The sequence below is a fragment of the Ailuropoda melanoleuca genome, chromosome 10 (assembly GCF_002007445.2).
Source record: "Ailuropoda melanoleuca isolate Jingjing chromosome 10, ASM200744v2, whole genome shotgun sequence".
NCBI classification, from domain to species: Eukaryota; Metazoa; Chordata; class Mammalia; order Carnivora; family Ursidae; genus Ailuropoda; species Ailuropoda melanoleuca.
Genome location: NC_048227.1, coordinates 70,295,664 through 70,319,349, shown reverse-complemented (window position 1 = coordinate 70,319,349; position 23,686 = coordinate 70,295,664). Strand labels below are relative to the sequence as shown.

The 23,686-nt window shown below is 36.7% G+C and overlaps 1 protein-coding gene across 12 annotated transcripts in view; it reads right to left on the bottom strand.

Annotated features, from left to right (window-relative positions):
• Positions 1-23,686, bottom strand: part of PKIB (cAMP-dependent protein kinase inhibitor beta) — a 194,058-nt gene that overhangs the window by 36,540 nt on the left and 133,832 nt on the right. For 7 of the 12 annotated variants that reach the window (XM_034669065.1, XM_034669068.1, XM_034669070.1 and 4 more), the window contains one exon: positions 5,043-5,110. The exons of 2 other annotated variants lie outside the window; for them this stretch is intronic. The gene's annotated coding sequence lies outside the window, so the exon portion shown is untranslated. Of the gene's footprint in view, positions 1-5,042; positions 5,111-8,669; positions 8,705-23,686 lie in introns of all 12 variants that reach the window. 3 more of the 12 variants (XM_034669064.1, XM_034669073.1, XM_019800136.2) reach the window with 1 other exon arrangement.

Below are 23,686 nucleotides of genomic sequence, written 5' to 3'. Positions count from 1 at the left end.
CATTCATTCTTTTATAAATTTATTAATTTGCTTCAAAGATATCTATTGTGTGCAAATTATATGCCTGGCAAAACAGTTAAATAACTACTTTCATGGAATCTAATGGGTGAGAAAAAAATAATGAACACAAATCCACATATAAATACAAACTGTGGTCTTAGATGAAAAATCATTTGTGAGTGTATCAGAGGCTGATTCATTAACAATATAAGCTGAGATATGAAGAAAAGGAGCTATCTGGTTGATATAGAGGCAAAAGAAGAGTATTTCATGCAGAGGAGGAAAACATAGCACATTTCAGAAGCTGAGGGAAGGCCAGTGTGGCCTAAACACAGAGAAGGCAGTGGAAAATGGCACAAGATGAAGTGGGTCAGTTAACAGTGGCTACATTATGGGGCATGTTAAGGATTTGTTCTATTCTAACAGCAATGGAAAGTCATTGACATTTTTGAAGCAATAGCATGATCGTCAAAATTGAGCTTTACAAAGATCACTTCGGTGCAGATTGGAAAAGAAGAGTGGATTCAAGGGATGAGTTTGGAGACAATTGCAGTATTACAGGTGAGAGATAATGATCAGTTAGATGGTAGAGTTTATGCCTTCAATTTAACAATCCATAAAGTCTAAAGTTATTTGTATTCTACAAATGACCTATTTTCACAGAATTACACATATCAGACTCAAAGGGAAAGAGAAGTGATAAAATAGAATGTGTATGTGCTTTAGAATGGAATACACCTGGTTTAGCTCTGGTCTGAACTTTTGGCTCCACTACTTATTAGCTAAGGGACCTTATACAAGGCATTAAGCTCTCTGAGCCTCAGCTTTCACATCTTTTGAGCACAGAATACTACCTCCCACAGCTAAGAAGACTAAGTGTGACGTGTGTGATATTCTCAGCATGCGGAAGGTCAGTTAGTATGAAGAGCCCCAGGACGGATCGGTTTCATCCCCTCATGTTAGAGATTCTTGAATTCCTTTTGAAACGGTTCCTCCTCCTGGGTTTCTTTCTCCATGAACAACACTAAAATCCACCCAGTTGCACAGGTCAGAAGCCCAGCAGGCATCCTTTTCCCTCACCTCCATGACCATCAAGTCATATAAACTCTATTCTCTAAATAGCTCTTTAAATGATGGACCAACTGCTCTGCTCACTTTCTTTTACTAACCTAGTTAAGGTCACCAATATCTCCAGATTGGATTATCCCCTTCACTGATTATCCTGCCTCAGTTTTCTTTTCCTCTTCCATTCTTTATGCTAGCCATGCAAATCTTAACTATCTCAGCTTTTTGGCCATTCTCCTTAAGCCAAGAAAAAGTCACCTTGTTCCTTAGCAGGACTAACAACACCCTGCGTGATCTACATTCTGCTTATATCCCAGCCTTGCCTCTTGCTTCTCCTCCCCTGTGGTCCAGCAGCTGAAAGAAACTGCTCCCCACTCAGGACTTGTAGCTCTCAGAAATACTTCCTTCACCTCCAGACTCAGGCCAATGGATGGATGCTGTTCCTCCTGGCTGGAGCATTCTCCTTCCAAAGATTCTCTTCACCCAATCAAAACCTACTCAAAACTGAGGCTTTGGCTCAGATAGCACTTTGTCTGGGAGGAAACTTTTCCTCCACCTGACTGTATCTCAAAAATGTAGGACAGCCTATTACTTGAATTTCATTATTTGAATGAACTGAGTGAGCACTCAAGTGGGGCCTGAAGAGTCTCACTGGGTTGGCGCAAGTCACATAGGTTGGGGCTGGTAGTATGAGCAGAAGACCCAGGTCTCCTGCTACACGTTGCAGTGTCCCTTTCTCACCATCATGCCAACACCTACCTTATTAGTCTCTGATTGCATTAGCTCTCTTCATTAAGTCTTAGAAACATTCTCTTCATGTCGTTGCAAAATGTTACATTTATCCTGTGGGTTAAGATTTTTTCACACAAAACAGACTGATGTCACTTCCATTCCCAATATTTCTTTGACTCTCCTGAAGTGGTAGCCGTGGCTACTGTAACACTCTCAAGCACTCCTGCAGATTTGTTATACTGATCTCCTTCCCCATGATACTGTAAACTCTTCTGAAACTAGGACCATGCTAGCTTCATTTTACATTTCTGGTACCCAAGACTATTCTTGGGACACAGTAGTATTTAACATTTGTTGAACTTAATGGCACTCTACAGTTAAATGGTGTCCAAATGAGGGCAACTAACATGATGTAAAGAATGCTAAGAGAAAATGATGCAAGAGTAAAATGACAGACAAAAGTAATGACGGCTCTGCCATCTAGAGATACAGAGATGGAGAAAAAGCAGATGACTCTAGCTAAGAAAAAGAATCAGGAAGGCAACTGAGAAGATGGTGCCACTGCTGGAACAGGCTGCCGCTCCTGGGGAGTACCTTCAGTTCCTCAGTGACCTTCCTGCCTCTTTGTTATTCAAGATAGAGAACTGGAGATGGAAAGGAAGAAACTGTCACTTTCAGACACCTGAACAGTTAAGTAGGAAAGCTGACTCATACAGCACTTTCTATGCCTGCTGGGAAGCCTACACCAGCCCAAGAGTAGCTGAGTGGGTTTCACAGGTTGCACATTATTGAAATGGCAGAATCAAAGTCAACTGGCTGTAATGGAAATGGAACTGAGCTGGGAACAGGAATCCAAGTGTTAGTTCTAGTCTTGTCCTCTGGCCTTCAGCAAACCTCTGAGCCTCATTTTCCTCCTCTGTAAAACAAAGGGTTTAAAGTAGATGGTCTCCAACAGCCCCTTCTCATTCGGGGGTTCCGCAATTTATGGGCTTGGCTTGATTTACTTAAAGCAGCAACACAACCAAGGTAGAGAAGACTGTCAATCTGTTTAATGTAGGCAAAAGCAGACATTCAAGCTCATCTCTTCACTCCTGGAACTTGAACTGGACTAATTGAAGCATTGACCCATAATGATATCCCCTCATCTACATACGGTAAGCACAGCTGTAAGCTTTATCAATTAAAAGTTAGAGATATGGTGAGGTTGTAGAACAGTGGTTTGAAAATATCAAAATCGGCATGGCAACATGTTTAAAACACAGTTGCAAAGCCTTGTTCCAAATCTGCCAAATTGGAATATCCAAGATGGAGCCCTAGGAATATGTATTTTGTACAAAGTTCCCATGTGATTTGATAAATCAACTACTTTGAGGCTAATTTTTAAAAGAAAATTTGTGTTTCTTGAAGAGTAGCTTGTAGGTCATTTTCATGTGAATTATCTGAGATGCTTGTTAAAAATATCTGGGAATGGGGGCGCCTGGGTGGCTCAGTCGTTAAGTGTCTGCCTTTGGCTCAGGGCGTGATCCCAGCGTTCTGGGATCGAGCCCTGCATCAGGTTCCTCCACTGGGAGCCTGTTTCTTCCTCTCCCACTCCCCCTGCTTATGTTCCCTCTCTCTCTCTGGCTGTCTCTCTCTCTCTGTCAAATAAATAAATAAAATCTTTAAAAAAATATCTGGGAATGTGGCCAAAAATCTCCATTCTCACAATTCTTTCAATGATTTTATAAACAGTTTATGTACAGGGACAAATGAAATCATTATGTGGGCAAAACCTCAAAGTCTATGAAACAATATAGTAAAAATAGGAAATTACATTGTAGTATAGGTTTATTTCAGTATTTATAGTGTACTGTTTTATCATTTCATTTAATCCGCATATAAGCCTATCACGTAAGCATTTTTAACTTCATTTTACTGATAAATTGAAGCATTAGAGAATTCAGGTAACTTGCTGAAACACACAAGATTCAAATCTGGATGCATTGGAACTAAAAATTAATGTCACGTAGCTAGGAAACCACCTATATTGTGACAGAATGTGTAATTAATATTTCAGTACACCTTTTAATCAAACAATTTGCTGAGATCTTATCTGATGAAGCAAGCTAGAAATATGTCTCAGTTCCTGTTGGTTGATTTTATTAGCTACTACACAAATGCTAATGTCATTATAATAATCATAGATTATCCAAGATAAAATGACTATTAACTACTAAGCAACAAAGTTTCAGGGAGTCATAGAATCATAAAATGATGTCAGGTAGTCATCATTTCTAGTCAACAATCTTCAAACACAAATATTTACAGTTGAGAAGCCCAGAAGTATGCTAAACTCTTACCACCTAGTGAAGAACCCACTCAGCTCCAGACCTTAGTTACCTGACTGCTTTATTAATCTCTCTTTACTCCATGGGCCCTAGACTCTGTGCTCTTCAACTCAGTATGACAACTATTTGTCTTAGTGCTAGAATAGGACTACATTAGATTTCAAATGTCTTTCAGGGAATAATATATTAAATGCTGTTGCTACAGATACACTTTTAGGATAAAGGGGCTTTTTTGTTGTTTTTTTTTTTCTCATTGAGTCTTCTCAAGTTATCTGATAAAAAATACATGCTCGCGAAAAGATGTGCTTCTCTTGACCTTTTGCTAAATTGAAGCAGGAAGGGTCCCCTGATTCCGTGTTCCTGAGCTGGCCAGTGTGGGATCTAGCAGAGCACTAGACATTTCAAAAATAAGATGAAACTGACTGAACCTTAGCTATTATGAGACTTAGCTTTGATTTTGTAAAAAAAAATTCACTGAAAGTGTAATTGGAAAATACAAAGTCGTCCAAAGCCATGTAACTTTTAGCAGAATACAAATTCTTCCCTTTCCTGTGTTCACACCCTACCCTTTTCCTCTTCCTTCTCATTGATGTTACAGACTTGCTAAAATATGTGGACACACAGATATTTTCACAAAGGGGGAAAAAGTAATGAAAATAACACCTAGAAATAGAAATTGCCAAAAAATAATTCAAATATTCACTAGCTATAGATAGATTTGAAGAAGGGTTTCTGACTGAGATCTTGGTTTCTTTGTTTTGTTTTTTGAGAGGTGATTTTCTGTGTTTTACTCTCACCCAAATTTTGTATGCCAACTCAGATTGTATAGCTATATCCTGTCAAGTGTATTCCTGAAGGAGTCAGTTCTTCCATAAAATCAATATCTAATTCTCTAAATAAAGAAGAAAAGATACTTACAAGTCTCTGATTAAAATATTTTGTTATTTCCAAGAGGTTTAGGAAGAAACTCTGATAAGCTTTCTTTCCTGTAAATTAATAATAAAGAAAAGCTATTAAGAACCAGAAAAGGAATAAATTCAGTTAGATTAACAAAATTATTTTATTTTTTTAAAAGATTTTATTTATTTATTTGAGAGAGAGAGAGAGCATGAGCGGGGGAGGGACAGAGGAGAAGCAGACTCCCCGCTGAGCAAGGAACGGATGTGGGTCCTGGGATTATGACCCAAACTGAAGGCAGATGCTTAACTGACTGAGCCACCCAGTTGCCCCTAGATTAACAAATTTTAATCATTTTGTTTTTATAGAGTTTCAACTGGTAAACACTATGACTTGACTTTCTTAAGAAAAGCAAAACCTCTACAATAAAATTTTCCGTTAAAAATCAAAAGGCCTTCATTTCAAATACCAGGTGTTAGTACCTAGGATTGCCAGCTACAAAATGCAGTGCATAATTACTGCACCAGTGCTATTAGGGATTAACGTCAAGTTGAGAAAGTCATCATCTAAAAGCGACTGTCCATTACAGCAAATACTTGTAGCCATAGAAAAATAACTGCTAGAAAATATTTGGCATGACTACATCTTTGGGAAATTGTAGAAACTTATTATCTTTTTGGAATGTGACTGTAGAAAAATTTTTTACTCTTTCTTAAGTGTCCTGAGGCATTGTACCAATATTCCCACTACCCAAATGGGCACCATGTGAAAGGAATACAACAAGCTTGCTCCTAGAAACAAAGATAAACAATGTACATATAATTCCTGTTCACAGAATGGGCCCTGTATCTCAGGGTTGAGCACCTGACATAAGAAGGGTGAAAAATTATAGGGGTATGAACTATCAGTATTCACACTGGCCACTGAAAGCAAGAGGGCACTTTGCAAATTCCTTCCACCACATACCTACTACCTTTGGCCAGCCTGCAATTCACTCTTCTTGGACTATTGCAACAACATCCTAAATGACTCTTCTTGCGTGCATTCTTGCTTCCTGCAAATCCACTCTTTACTCAGATGTCAGATGGAATTATTTCAAAGTAAATATGCTAACGGTCATTCTATAACTAATCCTTCACAGCTTTCCCATCACCCACAGGATCAAGTCCAAGCCCTTTCACAGCGTGTATGGTGCCCTCCAGGAGTTGGTCCCAATCCACCTCTCCTTCACCATGCCCAACCTGCATTAATCCCAAAGCTCTGAGGTCATACCCAGTTAATGGCACCCCTTTGCCTTATTTATATTGCCCCTGTGACTGAGGTTCTTTGCCCTCAATCCCTTCCCCATCCCCCGGCTAGCATATATTCATTCATTCAGGGTTAACTTGGGCACCCCTTTCCCAGAAGACTTCTATGCTCTTTGGGCTAGTATGTTCCCTCCCCTGTGCTCCAAAACACTCTGGTGTATCTCCATTATTGAACTTACAAATTTCTGATTACTGCTTTCCCATCTCCACCTCACATAATTTTTTAAAGCCTTTTGAGGACATTGGCTATGACTCTTTCCTCTTGCAAAACATTTTGTACATGGTAGGAGGAATAAAATAAATATCTGTTGAGTGTCAAGGGGCATGAGGTATTTTTCAGACTCAGAGCTGCCTGAATGCATACTTTATCACTGTGAAAGAATTTTAAAATCCAAAATGGACACCTTTTAACCTTGTTCCTGTACCCAGCTTCCCATATGGTTTGCACTGTTCCTCTCACTCTGTGTCTGGGACTATTTCTCCTCAGTTGAGTCTAATTTGTTCAGGCCAAATATAAGGAACTGAGAAGAGGAAGAGAAAAATAAATGAAAACACAATCATGGGGGAAGTAGTAACAAAATAAAAATTTATAAGCTTCAAAATCTATGTAATATAATGTAAATATTCACCCCTAAAAAACAAGATTACAAAAACATACTTTTGTAGTCTCAATTTTTTCAAACATCTACATACAGTTCTTGGCAAAGTTCTAGTAGAAACTACAAACTGGAACCCAATTTAAAGTCAGTTTGATAAGACTAAACATTGTTATTTGTGTCTTTCAAATGCATGTTTTAAAAAATCCCTATTGTATACCTTTATCGTATTAGTGTTTTCATTTTATGAATTTTCCACTATTTCTGCCCATTGTAATAGAACCAAGAAACAAACAAAAAATAGTATGCCGACATAGTTATTTTTCCTTCTCTACCTCTTTGCAGCTTATGTTACATCCAAGTACACTTATGGGATGGAGTTTGAAAATACTATTCCAAACATATTTTTGATAACTCACACATCAAAATTTAGATTTATGAGGGATATGCTAAAGATTAAGAGACTGGGAGAGTCTCTATTTATCCTAGGTTATCAACCATCAACAATTTTACTAGCAGAAGAGCAGTAATTTCTGAAAAGGTTTCAAGAACAGTGGCATGCCCCTAACAACAACAACAAAATTGTTTTGAGTGCACATCTCCTATTTATAAATACTTATTTTTATAAATTGTAAGTATCACTCTACTAATAGACTAATATAAGTTATGTTATATTTTAAATTATCGTATATATTAGATACATTGGCAGAAATTTAAAATGAAATAAAAATGATATAACTGGGTATTTTACTATGTTCTTCCTGAACTTCAATATAAGATGCAGAATCTGTAGGACATTGCTACTGCACAAGGTCTAATTCTCTCTACCAGCTCTCTTAGAACTACTATTAAATCTACAGTATTATATATGAAGGTTAGGAGATACTGAAGGTGAGAAGGCAGCGGTCTCACCAAAGGGTGTTTGTTGTATGACTGACAAGAGAAGCAGATCAAGGTGTGGGTAGGTCAGCAGAAATCCATCATATCAGAACTACATGTACACTCAGAATTGTGAATTATCTAGTCCAGTGATTTTCAAACTTTTTTTAAATTTTTTTTTCCAAATGAATTTTTTAGCAGATGGCCAATATGTAAGACAGATACATACAGAACTGCTCTGGTTAAAGCAGCTCCTAGGCTCCACCCACTCTCTCCTCCTCCTCCTCTCCTCCTCCAAAGATGTAGTCTGAAAATGACATAACCACACTGCCAGTAGAGATGAGGCTACCAGTCTGGGTGGAACCAGAGCAGCCATTTCAAGACAGAATGGAATAAAACAGCTGAAGTTACTCAAACCGGGCACTTTTTCATCTTCCCCTTCAAATGCCCCTGCCTTGTCTTCATGGAGTGGCTTCCCTGTGTATCCTGATCTGATCCCAGTTGTAAATGTAAATACTTAAACTACGATGATATGATGGCATTTAAGATTATTTTGCTTCTAGAGTTTGGTAAAATAATGAGTATTTATTTTCTCCTTGAAATATACATTTCCTAACTTGAAAGAATTAATGACTGAAGCAGCCAGCCATATCGATATACAAATAATTTACATAAAGAAGAAGGATCCGGCGCACCTCAAACACAAGATTTCAGGAGGTCCCAGAATCCTCAGAAGTCAAGATACATAATACTTAATGCAATTTTTTTAAAAAATCAAAAGTAGTTTAAAAACTCTATGATGAAAAAAATATAAAAAATTTAAATAAAGATTTGACCCTATATTTGTACAATTCAGCCTCACATACCTTGCCCAAGACCTGGACCTTGTCCAGCATCTTCTCTGAAAGAATAAAGAACAAATACAAAAACAATGTCAGATCAGTTGTATTAAGTAAATGTCTGTCTCTGTATCACCTAGGATTATAGAAAAAGAAGAAAATGTAGTCTAGAGGACAAAGTCCAAACAAGGTGTGTTCTGTGATATACACGTCACACCTCAGTCTGCAGGACTGAGGATGAGGAGGTTAAGGTGTTCGGGAACAAAGAAGCAACTGGACGACTGTAACACATGAGGTAATCCTTAGTTCATGCTTGCATTTGAACAATTTTACAATTTCAATGAGCTACTAAATCCATTACAGCTGCTTCCATTAAGCATTCTTCTATTTTCATTTTGTCTTTAAAAGCAAATCATAGTTCTAAAATGTATAAAAACCTGAAAGTTGAAATGTGTCAAGTGAACATCATCTGATTCCTGAAAGCAAATTAACCACTTCGACTGCAAAACCTCGCTTCAAAAGGCTGTTCTTAAAATGTATTTAACCTCTCAAGCATGACAATGGAGAAAACTAGCTTCAAAGAAATGAATCATTGTGACATTAGCAAGTATGTACATTCATGAAGATGTTTCCATCCACAGCACTAGTTTAGGAAAATAAATGACTCCATGTCTGACCACAGAGTAGTCACTCAACACATATTTACTGGATAAATAAATGAATCAATGAATGAATGAACTTTGAAAAAAAGATTAGAAACAGGTATAATAGGACCAGATTCTTAAGAGCTTTGAAGGTTAAGAGCACGGGTTAAACAAGAGAAAAAAAAAGTGGCTCTTTAAAAGAAAGAATGGGTGGCTTGATAATGAGCCATCAATAAATCCAGCTAAAGGTCTGTAGAAATAATCTTGGCAATGGGCAATAAAGGCTCACCATAGGATAAAGGCAATAAAATTGGAGTAAGGAAGGTGTAGCAGATGCTGCTGGTTGGCTCCCGAAGTTAGCTCTACTCCTTGTCTTTTATAGAAATAGGAAGTTTAGCTGGGCACACAGCTAAGGACCATGTAACCAAGCCTCCCATGCTGCTAAATAAGGCCATGGAACTGGATTTTGTCATTTAAAGATGGACTATGAGCAGAAGTCATGTATTTCATTTCTAGGTTATACCCTGAAAGAGAGGGGAATGTGGCCTCTGCCTCCTCTTGTCCCCTTTTTCAACATTGGTCTGTACCCACGGTGCTGAGCCATCATTCATCAAGCAGACAAGGACAATCAAGACTTTGGGGATGACAAGCAACAGGATGGAAGGAGACTACATTCCTAACATGGCCATGCCACTATTCTACCCCTGTACCATCGGCCTGAGCTATACACAACATAAAACTACATTTACATCGTGTTTAATCCAGCCATTTTGGCACTTCCTGATAACTGGCAAACTGATCTCTTAACTAATACAGATGAATCTAAAGAACATTTCAAAATGGAAAAATCCATGTAATATGGTGATAGCTATAGTCAATGAAGGAAAGCAGTGAGCTGAAACAATTCCAAGGTTTTATGTTTAAAGAACTCCTCATCATAACAGATGAGGAGGAGAGCTGGTAAAGTTTAAATGGTCCCGATATACCCCAGGGGACACACACGGTGAGTCACTGGAACTATGTGCCTGAGACTCAGGGAAGAGGAGAAAATCGAAAATGGAAGTTTCAGAAATTTTGTATAGGATATAGTTGAAAAGATGAGAATTGATAGAATCTCAGGCTCAGAGAGATCAGTGTGTCAAAAACTGAATAACAGGTGTTCTCCCAGAAGGCAGGAAGAAGCAGCAGTAATTAGCAAAGGTAAAAAAAAAAAAAGTTTGTTCTTACCTTAATAAGAGAAAGGTAATGATTTGAAATCATGGAATAACAGAATGAACCTTAATCCAAGAAGACAAACAAATTTAAAACGGATTTGATGTAGCCTAAACTTCTTAAATCTGTTTAAAGTTCTCATGAAAAATTAAAGCAAACATTTCTTGAAATAAAAAAACATTAATCAGGGTTCTGAACAAGCCAGGTCTCAATCATGCTTTAGTTTCCATTTAAATGTCCAGAATCCCAAGACAGAAAAGAACAAGCAACAGGTGCTTATAGTGTTTTCTCTTTTCCTAATTCTCACAGTAGAGGAAGGAGCGAGATGAGAGGAGTAAAGGGAAGTGGAAGCAGAAGTGTTTTGCTACTGTTCTCATCCTTTCTGTGAGGCGGATATCTGGAAATGACAAAATGCAACAAAAGCCTCCTCCCCACCTTTTATTAAGTTACATTCAAGGATGCAGTGGATCTCGATTTCACTTTGGATCTAAATGTAATTCACAGTGGATCTAAATTTATGCTTTGAAGTTAATACAAGGTTGGCAACATGCAAGTCAACTGTGACATATGAGTCTGGGAATCTATATCACTTGCCAGATGCGTTCCAATTACTGGAAGATCACCAGCATTCCAGAATATTCCGGCAGTGTTGTGCACCATGCTCTTAGCTAGCTCTTCTTCCCCACCTGCCCTCTGCCACCCACCCAGGAGGACATGTTTTAGGGAGTCATCAGACCAAAGATTTCCGTTCTTCATTCCACTGTCCACCACTGTCCACGTCAGACTGATGACGATAACTAGATTATTTTTTTCTTAAGATTATTTTCTCCCTAGCTTTAGGCTGTAGAATGTACATTGTAGTTACCCAAGGACATCAAAATTCCAGGATTCTTTACCATTATATTTTACTGAAATCAATCATACGAATTCATTTTGTATGAAGAATTGATATTCCTCTCCTTTCCTTTGAAGAGAAGTCTGTTAGTAATCTTTTCTTCTTCACATAGTGACTGCATTATCCATGGTCTTTAAACTGTGTGGGGGTTAGTTTTTGTCCTCAGTGTTTGTAGCATTATACTTGAGTTTCATAATCTTTTTTAAAGTTCTTAATACTGGCTCAAATTGTGGGATTCTACCCTCCCCCTTTTTTAAATATAATAACCAGACATTACTATTTATTCCTCTAAGTAAATCAGGGTAAAAGGACTTGCCCTAAAATGACCTCTCCTTTATAAATGGTTGCAAAATACCTGAACAAAGTTACTGTACACCATCAAGTTGGGGCAAAAAGGTTTTTTTTTCTCTAATTTTGAGTTGATATAAGGGAAGAATGTGTGTGTGCATCAAGGGTGGGGGCAGGAAGGAGGATTGTGTTTCATGGTACTTTGCATACAATATGCAAAATTGTCATGCTTCACTCCCATCTGTCCTGCCCATCTCCTCAGGTGTGGCTTGTGTGGTTCTAAAATTCCTGGCATTGAACATATAAACTGAAAGACACTCTGATCACTCAGGAAAGTCCCTTTCTCTACCTCTTTATTATGTGTCATAGAAAAACCACATCGCTAAAGCACCAGTTGAACATTTATTATAAATTAGTCCCTGTTTCTTAATGTTTGCTTGCCAAGCTTCAATAAAGGAAGTTATGTTTTAAATTTTTCCAATAATATTAAAATTCTTAACCTATATTACTTTCTTGCTTATATCACAATCTTCAAACACCAGGAAATCATCTCATAAGCCTCAGATGTGTTCCAAATAATTTACAACATTTTAATAGGTATAACTGGGGCTAAAGAGAACGCTGTTAGGCATCACAGTTAATAAAGTAATTTCAATGTTAATAAAAAAACAGAGTTAAAATTTTAAGTATATACCCCAATACCCTTATATTTATACTAGCATATTTAGATCTGGCATTTATTTTCACAAAGAAAGCCAATGAAAATGATGTTATATATTAAAGTGAATATACCATCACGGGAGGGAAGGCAGCTAACAATTGCTGAGTGTTCATGATTTTCCAGATGTCTTAAACATTCTCACACTGAATCCTTACAAAAGGCCTCAAAAGTAGATGTTAATACTACTTATTAAAAGTAGATGTTAATATTATATAAAAGTATTATACTATATAAAAGTATTATACTATATAAAAGTATATAAAAGTAGATGTTAATACTATTGGATACCTGAAAAAGCCTGTGGTTATAATAGAGCCAGCACCAAGCAGTGTCAAGATTGGAACCCATGTCCGCCTCACACCAAGACACACTGTCTCAAGAAAGCAGTGTAACTTGATTAATTCAACCCACACGGGCAGCAAAAGTAAATATGTGGAAAATATGCCACATTTTTTTTCAAAGTGGCTTTCATTGGACATTTTATTAGCATTGTATTTTAATACCAGATGCTCCATCCTCACCTTGATGAGATCAATAACCTGTTCAAAGGAGACAGCTGTTTTTTAAGAAGCACAGCAGTATCCTTGACGGCAGCTTGAGATAGCACTGGATGATGGGCATGAAGGAGCACGCGTGATGTAATGAGCACTGGCTGTTATATAAAACTGATGAATCACTGACCTCTACCTCTGAAACTAATAATACACTATATGTCAATTAATTGAATTTAAATTTAAAAAATTAAGACAAATTAACCAACATAAAAAAAAATGTTGCCATCCTCCCATATCTACCAGAAAGTGATTTCACAGTAGCAGAGGAGTACCAATAAATACAGCCTCAATTCTAAAGAATATATATATTATTAAACATAAAAATATTGTAATATATAATATTATTCTACATAAATACATATATTATTATTATCATCATTATTATTATTATTTAGTGCCCTTTTGGGTAAGATAAGATGCTTTTACGAAATAGACATAATGACCTCTTACAATACAGTAAAGCCTTCGGACTTCAGTTTCCATATCTGCGTAGATAGCCTGTGGGAGCTTTAAGGTATTTTGCCACATAACTCTTCTTTTTTTTTTTTTTTAAAAGATTTTTTTATTTATTTATTCGATAGAGATAGAGACAGCCAGCGAGAGAGGGAACACAAGCAGGGGGAGTGGGAGAGGAAGAAGCAGGCTCATAGCAGAAGAGCCTGACGTGGGGCTCGATCCCACAACGCCGGGATCACGCCCTGAGCCGAAGGCAGACGCCCAACCGCTGTGCCACCCAGGCGCCCCTGCCACATAACTCTTCTTGACCTTCTTGAGAGGCAATGTCAAAGACGAGAACACTGGGCAAAGGAAGTCAGACACTCTAAAAGGTTTGGTCAGAGAAGGCTAAAGCTGGGAGAGATTCTAATACTAAAGACAGTATAACAATATGCACGTGAGCTTTGGAGCCAGACTGTCTCTAGAACTTAATAGCTGTAACTTGGATAACTTTGGCCCAACTTTATTTATAATGTGGAAAGAAAACTTCTGCCTCACAGAATATGTTATGAACATTAAGTGAGACGATGTCTGAGAACTACTCAGTATAATGCCTAACACACAGTAAGTGCTTAATAAATGATAGTCATTATTAGGATGTTCCTTATACCCAAGGAGAAACTGTACTTTAGAAGGTTAAGTGACTAGCACAAGATCATAGGCCATTTCTTTACTGTGGGGGGAAGGGAATATAAACTCAGCTTCATCTAAAACCAAACTGCTTCTAAATAACGAGTTACCAGGACACCTGGGTGGCTGCCAGGCATCTGACTCTTGGTTTCAGGTCAGGTCATGATCTCATGGGTCTTAAGATCAAGTCCAGCCTGGTGGTTGGTGTTCAGCAGGGAGTCTGCTTGAAGACTTTCTCCCTCTGCCCCTCCCAACATGTGCACATGCTCTCTCGCTCTCTCTCTCTCAAATAAATAAATCTTTAAAAAAATTTTAAAAATAAATAACCAGTTGCAACATAGGACCAGAAAAGGCCTGAGAAAATTTTGAATGCACTTTATTTTTTTCATTAACAAAACTGACTTTAGAGCCAACTCTTTTTTTCTCTTTCTGACCTTCATTTCCTTTCAAATTTAACTGTGTGAATTCCTGTGTGATTTTGATTCTGTTAGTTCTTGGCCTAAAGGTCTCTTTCTTGCATCTACTTTGTCCTGATATTCTGTTATGGCTATTTCTTTCTCCTACAGTCTAGGAAAAACACACATAAAAGAGAAATATATTAGAGGAACATTATTCAAAAGGCACTTATCTTTGCTAACTATTTAACATGCTACAGATTTAGAATAAGATACAGAATTTCAGGCTCAGATTTTAGAATAATATTAAGGAAAAAAAACCCTGAAATAGCATTTTGAGATAAATCCATTCTTAAAGGGCCTTTCAAGAGTTACTCTTAAGCACTAACTGTAAAGACAATCTCTGAAAAACAAACTGACCAAGTAAAGACTTCATACTCAGCTCATCAGTAAAGAGACTTAGGCCGTAATGCTCTTTTCTGGTTTTCCTATTTAACTTTGCTAAGGGATGCAGCCTAGTCTTGTTTCTTTTTGACGTTGTTGCTTGTTGTCGTTGTCGTTTTAAATATTTTTCTTCAATCCAGGTATATGGGTCAACTAAAAAAACCTCGCTTTTCTAATTTATGATCTGTCTAGAACTGGAGAGGTATTTGGAGCAGGCCACTGCATTAGGCTGTATAGACTGCACTTCACGACTACCACTCACACCACAGTCCACACTCACAGCTGAATTTAAACACTGTTGATGTCACTGAAGTACAAAGTTAGAACAAAGGAAAATCTTAATACACGTTTTATAAAGATTTATTTTCTCCCAGAGTGTTGTTTACTAAACCCACTCAATTCTTTATATTAAATATATTTGCTTTTTAGAGAATGAATTAACTCATTTACATATGCTTCACTTTAACTTATTTAGATATGCTTCACATTAAGACATTAAATTCAATGCATGGTTATAGACAGGACAAAAAAAAAAGAGGCAAAACTCAACAAAAATATATTTAATGTCAAAATCATCCCCTTTCTTGAATTTGTGAGTGACTACATGTCTCAGACTTAGGCCATTGACATTTATTACTAGCTGCATTTACATCTCCAATAACAGCACCTTATTCATGTCAGGATTTATCTGGCTCAGAGAAAAATGGCAGCTGCGGTGGTGATTCACTAAAACCAATTCTCAGTGAAGCAGCTGCTGCCAAAAGCTGTGCTTCTCACATCAATCATTTGCTGATTGTCACAGCCAGTTGAGTCACATCATCTGCTCAGTCTATTGATTTCGTGGTTGTTGATATTTGCATTGCATTGCAGTACTACTGTTGTCATATCATGCTGCACTAGTTGAAATAACATCAGCTTCGGGACCCTTCTAATATGAGAAAATTCACATCATCATGAAAATACAACTATTTTGTGAAGGAGTTGGTGAAAGAGCAATCATTCTAACTGCTAAGAGACTAACTTATTTTTAGTAGAATGAGTCCTCCCACTTCTGGGCTTCTCTAGGGGATTGGCCTTGGTCAGTGACACTCCAGCAGTGTCACAAATACCAGATTTGGTGTCATAGGTTGAACTGTGTCTTTTCAAACAGTATTTTGAAGTCCTAATGCCAGTACCTATGAATGTGATCTTATCTGGAAATAGAATCTCTGTAGATATAACCAAGTTGAGATGAGGTTATATTGAATTAGGGTAGGCCCTTAATCCAATATGACTGTGTATCCTTATAAAAAGAGGGAAGACAATGTGAAGATGCAGGGAAGATGTCATGGGAAGATGGAGGCAGAAACTGGAGTAATGCATCTACAGGCCAAGGAGTACCTGGCGCTACCAGAAGCTGGAAGAGACAAGGAAGGATCCTCCCCTAAAGGCTTTGGAGGGAGCATAGCATTGCCAATACTTTGGTTTCAGACTTCTGGCTTCCAGACTGTGAAAAAATAAATTTCTGTTCTTTTTAAGCCATTCAGTTTGTGGTACTTTTTTATGGCAGCCCTTCTGGGGCATGGATCTGGGGATGGTGAAAGACTCTCAGCTGCTCCCAGAGGGCATGGGTAAGAATAGTGTTGACCCAGGGAACCATAGTACCTACATACACTTTTCTTACAGGCCACATTTACTCAGATTAGAGACTTTCCTCAAGTTAAAGCATCCTTAAGTATGTAGATAACTCTGAGGATAAACAAAATCAGGACACGACTAACAGATCTAAGATTTTAAAATATGTAAAAATAGCTTGAGATGAACCAAATATCCCATAACACCTTATGTTTCTAGTGCTTCCTGGTGTCATCTCATGACCTGTCAGTATTAACAGATGTCAAGCTGCCACCACATTTACTCATGCCTAAAAGTTCCAACACACTCAAAAAAACAAACAGATGTATTAGAATCACTAGAGTACCAATTTCCACAAAGTTTTTCAAAGCAAAGGAAGTGCAGAAGAAATGGCACAATGAGGATAAGGAAGACAGGAATACACTTAAGGGATTGAGCCATTAAATTAAATCTTCATAATTCTTGCTTAAGTTTTTCTCTTGGAAGTTAGAAAACCATAGCAGCTAGATTCAGACACCCTTAAGTTATGCCAGCCCCACCACTAATGCGCTCTGTGTTTTTGGGCAAGTTACATATCCTCTCTAAACTTCAATTCCCTCATTAGTAAATGAGACTAATAATCTTACCAACTTTATAAAGTAAGTATTTGGTAATTATTAGCAATTATTATTATTACTAATCTCCATGTTAACTTACGCTGCCACTTCACTCATGGAAGAGATGTGTCTCCACACCTCTGCCTTCTATTTTTAATCCAGAAAGAAATAAAGTCAGCTGCAAAATGGGTCAACTCTAAAAAGTACCTAGAGTGCCGCAGCCGCGCTTGGACTACATGCAATTGGACAGAAAGGGGAAATCTTTTGCAAATCTTGCTTTTTTTTAAAGATTTTATTTATTAATTTGACAGAGAGAGACAGCCAGTGAGAGAGGGAATACAAGCAGGGGGAGTGGGAGAGGAAGAAGCAGGCTCCTAGTGGAGGAGCCTGATGTTGGGGCTCGATCCCAGAACGTTGGGATCACGCCCTGAGCCGAAGGCAGACACTTAACGACTGTGCCACCCAGGCGCCCCGAAGCAAATCTTGTTGATAAGAATTTTTCTAAGATAGTCTAATCCTTTTCTTTTGTTTGGTAAATGGAAGATATTGGACATGACACTATCTTTTTAATCACTGAGCCTCTTGCAGTTTTTGATGGCCATTATGTATTCTGAATATCAAATATTATTAGGATGATCTTTTTTACATAATACTTTAAACTAATAAATACATCAGAATGGCCTTCTATAATGTACAAAGCATGCTCACTGTACTAAATCTATTCCCTTATAATGTTATCCTATTCTTTTGCTTCATTTTGTTTCATCTTCCATAGGTAGAATTTCAGGTATCTAAAAAGCCAATTATCATGCCCTAACTCTCTTCTTCTCAAACTAAAATAAATACCAACTATATATAACTTGTTGTTTTTAAAACTTCTTCCAACATGTTGTTGAACAATTACATTTTGAACCTAAATATAGTTATTTACTTTTAAGGCTGACAACTTTAATATTGTTGATTTCAATTCACCAATCTGGTCAGAAATAAGTATCAATTCTACCAAATGCTGCCCTTTCTAATATTCTGTCATCAACAAAGTTGAAAAAAAAAAAGCTTTTTTAATATTAAACAGAGCTCACCCAAAAACAGTGCTAAGGAGAATATCACTAGAGATTTTTCTCCACCTTGAAATGGGCCCATCCAAGAAAGGAACATAGAATTTATGGATAGATTTTGGATCTGAGGACTTAAAATGGCTAAGATGGCAATACTCCCCAAACTGACCTACAGATTAAAAAATAAGCAACATTAAAATCCCAGCTTACTTTTCTTGCAGAAATTGACAAACTGATTCTAAAATTCAGCTGAAAAGTAGGAAATGTAAAATGGCCAAAACAATCTTGAAAAAGAACTAAGTTGGAGGACTCACACATTTTGATTCCAAAAATTGACACAAAGCTTTAGTAATCAAGATGGTGTGATGCTGACATAAGGATAGACATGTAGATCAATGGAACAGAATTGAGAGCCGAGAAAAAAACACACATTTATAGTCGCTTGATCTTCCACAAGGGTGTCAAGACAACTGAATGGGGGAAAGAATAGTCTTTTCAACAAATGGTGCCGGGACAACTGGATATTCAGGTGCAAAAGGATGAAGTTGGACCCATCTCAAACCACACACAAGAATTAATTCAAAATGGATCATAGAGCTAAAACTGTAAAACTTTTAGAAGAAAAATAAGTAAATCTTCATGACCTTGTGTTAGGCAATAGTTTTATAGATACAACACCAAAAACGCAAGTAACAAAAGAAAAAAATAGATAAACTGTGCATTTCTGCAATCAATATTACCTCTTATCTAAAACACCCTTTTAATAAACCTTTGTATATACAAACATTTATATTTGTAAATTGAATATTCATATTAGACATTTCTTACTATTCTAGAAAAATAATCAAAGGTAGAGAACATAAACGAGATATGTTAAATATAACAAGCTGGCATACTAATTCTACATTCTCTTTTTCGAAAAAAGAGTCAAGTTCAATTTGAGATCTGTTTTTCAAAATTCTTTAAGAATAAATGGCTGTATGAATAAACTTGAGTAGCACATTGCACATAAATCCACCTTTATATTAGTCTTCACACTGAACAATAACATCCTCTAAGGATGTTTTGCACTAAATTTAACTTTTTTTTTAGAGAGAGAGAGAGAGAGACAGAGGCAGTGGAGAGTGGAGGAGCAGAGAGAAAGGGAGAGAAAGACTTAAGCAGGTTCCATGCTCAGTGTTCTTTTTACCACATCAGACTGTCTTTCAGTGCAAAGCACAACGTGGACTTCTTTGCTCTTGACCATATTGTCAACAACAATGCATGTGCATACAAGTATGATAAACCCACCATGATTTGTGGGGCTTTTCTTATGCACCTCAGAATCCTCTCGGTTCTGCTGTGTTCAGAAAACACCTGCAAATGATTCAGTGTTTAGCTTTCTCATTCATCCAGAAATTTGACATTTCTAACTCATTTGTAAAGGCAAACTGAAGTACATAATTAATTTTCATGATCTTTCAGAATATTTTAATATCATGCCGCACAGGATAAATGTTGTTCTTTTTTTCTTTTTCTTTTGTGCAGTGCTTTCTATTGTTGACTGTCATTCTCTGTGTCTTTTTATATAAAAGGTTCTTGTGTCTTACCTTTTTCTTTATTTGTGTCCTCTAAAAATAGTCTAAGCAGAAATCTCTCAGCTAATAGATTTTCAAATTACTTCACTTTTGCATTTACAAATTCTCCTCTTGCTATTTTGTTTAATCAATGCCAGTCCATACATAGACAACTTTACCCAAAAAAAGTTTAAGACAGAGAGTTCACTAAATTAGAATTTTAGATGCTAGTTAAGAATACGACTTCTTTCAAACAGTGAAATTCTTGCCATGAGGTGTAAGGATGGCAGAATAATATTTTCTTCTACTAAGTTAAAGCTTACTCAGTGCTTGTGTGGAAAAAAAAATAAGTCAAGTACCTATAGATAAATCATGTAACAGTCAAACGGTCTTGCAGAATGATTTCATACTTTGTTTTGATTTATCAAGATTCATGATTCACAATGTCTTTTAAAACCATAATTAAATTTTGCATCATCTCTGAGGAAACAGCATGGTAAGGGCTGATACTCTTGATGCCAACAATTTTGAAAATATGCTATAACTCTATGGCTTGAAATTTAAAACTACATTCAAGTATATTTTATGTGTATCTATAAAGTCTCATTAATTTTGCTATGTACATTTATGGAGTAAATAAAATTCTAATGAGAAGTGGAGATCTTCAAACTTGTCAGGAAACCAAATTATTTTAAAGTATTTAGAAGTAGCTATTTCCATTAAATAATATGTGAATAAAAACGTATTATTCATTTAAACAGTCCATATGACTTCTATTTGGTGAAGTCTCACCTTTGTTCCTCATGAAAAGAATTGCTTTGATTAAAAATATAAAATAGAGCTTACTGTTTATTATTATTATAAAACGTTAGTAACAGAGGCTATGATTCTGTTGTATTCAACACTATGTTCCCAGCATTTGGAGGAGTGCCTGGCAGATGGTAAGCAGGTGCTTAATAAAAATTTGTCAAAGAGTGCTAAATAAATGAACAAATATCACTGTTAATATAAACATCTAACATTACCAAGTGCTTTGAATGTGCCAGGACCTGTGCTAAACTTGATTTTATTGCTTTCATCCTCTAAGAGGCCAACTGGGAACAAACCACTGTCATCTCCATTTTATAGATGAGGCTAAGTTCAGAAGGCTAAGTAAATCCCCAAGGTTGAACAAGTTTAAGGATTTAAACCCAGTTCTCCCTCACCAAAAAGCCTGATCTTCACCCCTACTCTATAGTAAAAATAATAGTACTAATAATACTAGCAATGTTGTAATAATAATAATAATAATAATAATATTGTTGAGCCATTCCTGTGTGTGTTTGTTACACATGGTTTTAAGCCTTCATACATGTTGATTCATCTAATCCTTATAACATTCTTATAAATCAGATACCACAATTCTCAACTTATGGATAACAAAGTCTGTTATTCTGGTTTCCCCTCAATTATTTCCAATAATTAGGCTTGTTTTTATTATGGCTTTTTTGAGTAATAAGCCAAAGAAGAAAAGTATAGTTATGATCTTTTCATACTTTGTTCCAAGGCCTGTTTCTGGTGGGACTCTGGCTAAAGCATAAACATATAATAAAAATAACCTCCACCGAGCCACTAAAATATGCTACGTAACTAATGTGACTTATTATCACAGTCCTCCTAACATTCTGAAGATAGATATGATTATCCTCATTTCATTTATGAGAAAACTGAAGTTAGGAGAGGTTGCCCAACCACAAGCTAGTTAGTGCTATGGTCAAGATTCAACCTCAGGTCTTAAGTCCAAATCAAACACATTAACCAAATATAATTGGTACTTCTCATCTCCTGGGGATAAAAACTTTCCTAGAACTTTGGAGAACTAAAATTGACCCATTCTTGACCTTGCTCCCCAAAAGCAGCCTTTTCTCTACGAGCTTCACCACTGTGATTTCAATAATACATCAAAGCAATAAAGACAGAAAGGTTAGGTTAGTGTGTTTGGATTAGACTCAGTACTATATTTCTGGAGTTCTTTTCCATAGTGGACTCAGAGTAGTTCCTGGACAAGATATCCATTGATGGTAATCTTATTCCACTTTCTTGTGGAATATAAACTCTTCCATTTGTCTTTAGTAATGTTAGTGCCTGATGCTTGTAACACTGGATTTTTCATGTTTTACCACATTCAAAGCTCACCAAATCCATTCATAAAAATATCTCATTAAGGAGCACCTGGGTGCCTCAGTCAGTTAAGCATCCAACTCTTGATTTCAGCTCAGGTCATGATCTCAGGTTTGTGAGATGGAGCCCCATGTCCTGCTCTGTGCTCAGTGGGAAGTCTGCTTGAGATTCTCTTCCTCTCCCTTCGCCCCTCCCCCCACATCCCTCTCTCTCCCTCTCTAAAAATATTACATTATATATATACATATATATAATGTTAACTGTTCTTCTAAGATAACAATACAATCTTTATTTTGTGATAAAGTATAGAGGCAAAGGCACAATTAGAATAATGTTGAGAACTTCCCTACTGAAGAGACCCACATTTTTCCTCGCATCCCTGTCTTCAGTGACCTCTGGTTCAGATTTAAGGCAAAAAGATGTTCAGCCAGTGATGGTCCTGAGTCAGGTCTGCTCTTGCCAAGAACATGAGACTCTCCCCGGGCCCTAATTTAGAAAGAGTTCTGCACAGAGTTTCCCCATTACTAAGGAAAAGTCAAGCTTGAACTCCAACTTTGTTAAACTTCTATAGGAATGTGCACATTACACCGTAATGAAAGCAGTAATTGCAAGCTTGAAAAAAGAACAAATGAGCTTATAAATGAATGAAGGCAACTGGTGAAAAGTTAAGTCAGGCAATTGGATTTATTGGACCTCAAGGGATAGTATTTATGTCAATCTTAAAGGATTCAGCAACCTAAGCCAATACATTTCCTCCTTCATGAATAATATGTAGCCAAAAATTTATAAATGTATATAAATAATCACATATTATAATTATTAATTATAACTATATAAATATATACATAAATTATAAGAATAATCACTTTTCTGAATTTGTAAATCAAATCTGACTCATCATTTACTAAGGATTCTTCAATTTTCATAACTACATAACTAATCAAGTGCCCATATGTACAGGTGTCATCAAAGCACCATAGAAATGACTTCACCTAAACCACCTCTGCAAATATAAGTTGTATCTAATATATCCTACTAATTACTCCAGAACCAGCATAATACTAACCTCTTCCAAAAATATCTTAGCGACCCCCAGAAAATTAAAAGTATATAATATTTCTAATTATTCTTCCTTCACAAACTAAGGTTCCAGGCCCAAGTTTTCTTTGAAATTTACATAAAGATTAGTAAATTTAATGCATATACTAATCAACATGATGTAAAGAATTTAATCTAGAGATTCAGGACAACAGCAAAGAATTAGGATCTGTGAGGGGCATGTTGGTGGTACAGTCGGTTTCAGCTGGGGTTACGGTCTCAGGGTCATGAGATCAAGCCCCACGTTAGGCTCCATGCTCAGTGCAGTCTGCTTGAGTTTCTCTCTCCCTCTCTGTCTGCCCCTCCCCTCTGTCCTCTCTCTCTAAAATAAATAAATATTTTTTAAAAAAAGTACTTGTGAGTATTTCTTTAGGGTTATCATATACATCACCACATATCTGATAATTGATAAGCCTCTTATCTTTAGTCATGTCCCTTAATTGTTCTAGCAAGAGCTGCAGATTCCTGCATCTGTGAAGCTGGACATTGAAATGTGGCTGAAAGTTAGTGTTTAAGTTGAATTACTCCCTAATCTTTCAAAGATTAGAAACACACAGCTGAAAAAAGAGCTCAATAAATATCAATACAGTTTGTTGAAAACACCAATGTAAGAAAGATCCCAGGAAGCTCTTGCTTAACTATGAAGAAGGAAGCAGCATGCAGATATCTCCAAATAAGAGACAA